Source organism: Cibotium barometz, chromosome 52 (assembly GCF_041138505.1).
Source record: "Cibotium barometz isolate CiBa-2024 chromosome 52, ASM4113850v1, whole genome shotgun sequence".
NCBI classification, from domain to species: domain Eukaryota; kingdom Viridiplantae; phylum Streptophyta; class Polypodiopsida; order Cyatheales; family Cibotiaceae; genus Cibotium; species Cibotium barometz.
The window spans coordinates 2,134,249-2,140,349 of record NC_141097.1 but is presented as its reverse complement, the minus strand read 5'-3'; the positions used below and the strand labels follow the sequence as shown (position 1 = coordinate 2,140,349).

The following is a 6,101-nucleotide window of genomic DNA, read 5'->3' as shown; positions in this document are numbered from 1 at the left end:
CCCCGTTGGCAAGAGAACTAGTAGGGATGACAGAGAGGGTGGGGAGGATGATTATTTAGCAAATCCCTTTTCTAATCCCTTTGATGACAAGATGTGACATGGACACATACCCAAATCATTGATTTGCTAATTATTTGGCCTACCTCTGTGGGAGGGATCAGGTTTCCAATAGCCTACATGCTCATCAGCAGCTAGCTTCTTCTATTCTTGCTTAAATTTCTTTCTTTGATCCTCATTAAGGTTTCCAGAAGGACCTGAGCTAGACTTGCACTCCTCCTTTTGGTGTTTAGCATACATTTCCTTCTCCTCCTCTAGGCACGTACCTTTATGCATCTCAATCTATCTCTAGACTTGCACTCCTCCTTTTGGTGTAAATAGCATACATTTCCTTCTCCTCCTCTAGGCACATACCTTTATGCATCTCAATCCACCATGGGAGCTTCTATCTTTCCCACTCTTAAAGTACTATGGTGCCTTCTGCCACCTTTCCCTCACGAAAAATAGAGCATGTGTACATATAGAACTGTTGATCTTTAAGCATTGTCTCCATGATTTGCATACTTGTGGAACGGACCCAATCTTCTTTGTGTTGGCTAGACGATGTAAATACCTAGCAAGAAAACAAGCCTATGCACATTTCTCCAAACTCTAATGACAAACACAATAAGCAAGGAAGTTGTCTCAAGACCAAAGAGTTAATTACCTATAAACCGGCCAATAACTCACATTAAGCAAATCCACTTGCTTCGAAGGTGGGGTCTCCATTGAGAGAGATCTCTCAAATGGCTCATACACATCTTTCATGTGTCTAACTATCACATCCTCATAATAATCAACCAATGTGGGATGGTCGGGTAACTCAAGAAGTGTGTCACCAATAGTTGTCTTCGCTACCTACGCAACCTAGTAGCATCACACCAAGTATTGAAAACTTCTTTTGCAAAAGCCATGGTATGAAAGCATGGTCACTTGAAGGCGCATCTCATAAGTGCTCTTTAGATTAGCATCTGCACTAAGCAAAGATAAAATTGCCAACTGTTTTGGCTCGCCAGATGCCACAATGGAAAGCTGGTACAATTTATCAACTTGGCGGAAGGGTTCTCAAAGGGCAAAGACCATAGTATGTCAAACCATTGATTAGCATCTGAACCAAGAAAATAAAAAATTACCAATTGTTTTGGCTTGCCACATGCCGCAATGGAAAGCTAATACAATTTATCAATTGTCAACTTGGCACAAGGGTTCTCAAAGTGTAAAGACCATAGTATATCAAACCATTATTTTCCAAGTAAAGGATTTACCATAAAAAATCTACAATCATTTCAAAAACACAAAAGCACAAACATTTCCTACAAACCTAATACATGCAAAAAAGGAAAGAAACTTCCAGTCTCACCCTATGCAGTTTTCAACGATAAGTACTTGTAATACTCTTGTTTATTGCATTGACTTTCACATCACTCTCAAATTTATCCAGGCCTGGTGGTAACTTTTTTCCATGCATCATCAAAATCTGCCTTCCATTTTGTCTGCAATTCAAGATGCAAGAATTGTTTTTGTACCACACCTCACTAACTATAAGATTATAGTGCAACCAATTTTTGCTTACCGAAAAAACCATTCGATGAAGAACTGCTTAAGTGAGTGGATACTACATTGTCTTGCCCGAAAGAAACTCCCTATTTCTCATGACTTCATTGTTCAACTTCTCCTCTTCGATAAAGTGTGGAAGCATCACAATTGGACAATGAACTTGTATGGGAGAGGTAGTCCTTGAGATTGGTGGCAATGACTACATGCTCATTCATACTTTGGAAAACAAATGGGTGGGAAAGTTAATTTAAACCATCACAACCACCAAACACGAGGAAAAAAGGAAAGAATATACTTACAAGTTAAATCTTTGTAGAGCAGCGCATTATGATCTCTGCCCGTGACTCTAATGTGTCTTGACTTGTTGTTGACAAACAACTCATCAATTCTCTCCATCTACGAGGCTGTCCTATGGTTTTCCTTCCACACCCAAAACATCTTATTGCTCAAGACCCCATCGTGATCATCCTTTATCTTATCTTCAAACTCAATATTGACAATGTGCCAATTTTTGTCCCACTTAGCTTTTCTTTCTTCATCAACCTCTTTTGAGGTTCCATCGAGCAAAACAATCGACAAGATAAAATTCCCCTTTGTAGTTACGTATCCCTCAGCCTCAAAAGCTCTCTTCAAGACAATTAGATCACTACGGAGTTGTCTAACAACAGGGTTAAAATTTGTGAATCTACAAAGTGGAATTCTAGGACAAGGAACACCAAGATTTACTGTCAAGCTCTATATAATGGATGACCCCATTGGCCTATCAATGGACTCGGGTATAATGTCATCAACATCCATTTCTTGCTTATCCTTGCCTTTCTTTCTTGTTGAAGATGGGTTTTCAACATTTGATCCAAGCCATCATCTCCTAACATGTCTTTCTCTTGTTTTCCCTCCATTACAATTGGTATGGCTAGCTCTTTATCTTGAGGGTGTTTTTTCTTTCTCCCAATATTTCTTGCATCTCCTGTTGCTTTCCTTTTTTGGGTGGCATGACTTCTACCAAAAAAAAAACACACATTTAAACATAGAAAGCATTGAACCTTGCTTAATCTAAAGTGGAGTATAAGCTTAGTTCTCCTCATGTGGTAAGTAACAAATCTTTCTATCTTTACTTAATCTAAAGTGGAGTATAAGTTTAGTTCTCTTCACTTAGTTTGTGCACTTGCTATCATTGCAAAATATGAGACTTCATTTCCCTAATATATAACCAATTGGGAACCCAATACATAGTCCACTCCCCCCCCCCCAAAAAAAATAAAATAAAAATAAAAATGTTCATGGTTATGTACATTGAAACCATATGAAGAAATGTTCACATTGTCCATACTCTCCGCATTCAAACAAGTTGACAAGAAGAAAAAAGGATCAACATGCCCTGCATGTAGCAACTGATAGATGTGTGTGTCATGATAGGTCATGATGCCTTCCAAGATATGTAGCAAGATAGTAGCAATCACCATCATTAGCTCTTAATAATGATAAGGCATAAGAAGATATTTGTTGTGAAGTAGATAAAAGAACCAAGAGGAAGATTTAGCATTAAGAAGCATTCCAAGCATTGCAATAAAAAAGAGGAACGATAGTGAAGACAACAGGTTTACAAGAATAAAAAATGTTGTTCCCACTTGTCCACCTGCATGTCCAGACGATCTTTCCTTTGCATACACCTGAATCAAATCAAGTGACTATCAAATTAAAAAAGAAAATTCACTCATCGAAAAGATTAGGAGATAATGATGATAAATTTCATGAGATTCCATGAAGCTAAGAGTGGCAGAATGAGGCCCATAGGGTACTTCACCAACGGAATACCCCTAAGATGATGGTTTTGGACTGTGCGCCTAGTTTTGGATGTTGTAGTGGGACTCTACCATTGGGATGCTCCCTATTCTCTAGTTATGTTTTCTTAAGGAGGGAGGAGGCATGTGTGTGTATTTGGTGTCTGATTAGACTCAACAAGGACTTCCACTGCCAACTGTTGGCCTCTAAACTATGGGAGCTCCATGGGGATCTTGACCCTTTTTTTTTTTTTTGTGTAGTTTGCTTAGCTCATCCAAAGCAACAATTGCCAGGGTGCGTTCAGGTCAACAGCAGGTTCATTCAACAGGTTCAATGTTGAATTCCAACAATAGGCCCCGAGGGTATTCCACCAGCGGAATACCCCTAAGGCGCCTGCATAGCGGCCAAAACACACTTTAGGTGACGGATGCAGGCGCTCCTAGAAGGCTAAAGGATTTTGACCGCCTCTTTGTCGAGATGAGCTACGACGTTAATTCCGCCCACTTCCCCTCCTTTCTCAGCCAGAAGCGTAGCTCCGCTGATAACCGAAGGTATGCATGGCCTTGGTTTCCGCCGGTCTTCTCTCGTCGAATATCCCTAAGGTGCCTGTATACATGATGACTGAAGGTATGCATGGCCCTGGTTTCCGCCCGTCTTCTCTCGTCGAGGCCCCAAGGGTATTCTGCCAGTGGAATACCCCTAAGGCTCCTGTATAGCCCTTGCCCGCCCACCCAATTGACTGCGTATAGGCCAAAACAAACCACAGGTGATAGATGCAAGCGCTCCTAGAAGGCTAAAGGATTTCGACCGCCTCTTTGCCGAGATGATCTATGACGTTAATTGTGCCCACTTTCGCTCCTTTCTCAGCCAGAAGGGTAGCTCCGCTGATCAAAGGTATGCATGGCCCTGGTTTCTGCCCGTCTTCTCTCGTCTATTTTCTTCTACACTTCCATGGCAATAACAGGAAAATAGACGAGAGAAGATTCTCTTGTCACTAGCCCTTCTTGTCTCGTTAACAGGAAAATTGAAGAGAGAAGCCCAAGGAGCAGAAACCTAAGGCCAACGAGAACAAGCCCATGATGAATGAATAGCCATGGATAGAGATTACTCAGTAGGGACGGATGATAACAGTGATGATTTCAATATAGTGTACTGGCTTTATGCGTTGATTTTTTTTTTCTTCACGCACTCTATGTATGCCCACAGCTTGAGCTTATATTGTCTCTCCTAATAGCATGTAAGCACATTGTGTGGTGACTCGGTGATGGCCTCTACTATACCACCAGTAGGCACACAAGAAAAAAATGTATAAGGAGCAGATCTTAGGGACACTAGGATCCCAGCCCAAAAGGCACCAATCAACAAGGAATCAATCCTCTAACCTTTGGCTCACACAAGCGGACACATCTACACCTTCAATCCAACTTGGTTGATACCTCTAACTGTCCTCTCAGGTTAGATCTAACTACCAAGAGCTTTGATCTTCAGCCTAAATGTCTTAGCTAACTACCTCTGACAACTAGCTGGCCTAAATCCCTCCCAACTCATGTAAAACTGATCAAATTTTGACTATAGTCTAGATGGATGCCTACTGCTACTGTCAATCCCAGTCACAATTGTGTCTACTTGACCTCCAGAATGATCTCCAATGTCATCCAACTTCAAATACTAGACCTAGAACTTCTTAGAACCTATCGATTCTCCTTTGCTAACACCCTGCGTACACTAGTCTGTCCTAGCTGCCTGAAAATTGACTCAGAAGACTGATGTGATCCAATATGTGTCCTCCTAGCTCTCTTGTTGTCCTCCTATCTCAGCTAACCTCAATCCTTCTACCCCAAAACCATGCAAAACACCTTCCTTACACTTCGTGGATCTTCAGCTGACATCAATCCGACTGGACTTTACACGGATATCGATTCAGCTAATGGAGATAGAACTAGCCGACATAGAAACCTTACCTGGATCACGAACTCTCTCTTACTTGTCTATTGAATCCTCCTAACCCTTATACTGCCTTGATGTTAAAGAGATGCCACAATAAAGACTCTCCACTGGCTCCCACACTGACTATATTCTGACTGATCTGATCATCGACAGGGCTGACAACTGATTCAACTGGATCAGACTTTCTTAGCTCTAAGTCCTCTAACACCTCAGAACCCTTCAAAAACTCAAACCACACAAAGATACAACTCTATAGACATCCAGCTGATTACAACCTACTTACAAACCCGACTGCATGACTTCTGACTTTTGTTAGAATTCTGACTATTAGAATCAACTCAAAACAACTTCCCTTGAATCTAAAAAGATCAAAAGAACCCTTTTACCTCACCAACAGACCCCCTTGATGCAGAGCTGCCTGACACTCTTCTGACCCTATCTGACTGCATTCTCTCAACAAAAGATGACTGCTTCAATTAAGAGACAACTTTGACTCCTAGGACGTTAGACATACCTTCATAATTATTATATCTCAAAAAAGTCAATCAAAATAACACATATCAAGATCCATATCAAAAATTCTCATCAATATTAACACAGATTCAAGCTTTGAACTCTCACCGTTCTTCACGAAAACAAAGAAAGACTCTGTCTCAACACCCTTGAGGCAATGGGTCCAAACATATCAGAAGAACACACTAAGAACTTGGGGGTTTTCAGGTGATAGACCCCGATGACTATTCAAGCTATAATGAATTTACAACCACAAACAGTAGGCC

At 40.9% G+C, this 6,101-nt stretch overlaps 1 pseudogene; it reads left to right on the top strand.

The window, feature by feature from the left end:
• The first annotated feature begins 4,198 nt into the window (after window positions 1-4,198).
• On the top strand, window positions 4,199-4,466 carry LOC147608671 (wound-induced basic protein-like; annotated as a pseudogene).
• The last annotated feature ends 1,635 nt before the right edge of the window (window positions 4,467-6,101 follow it).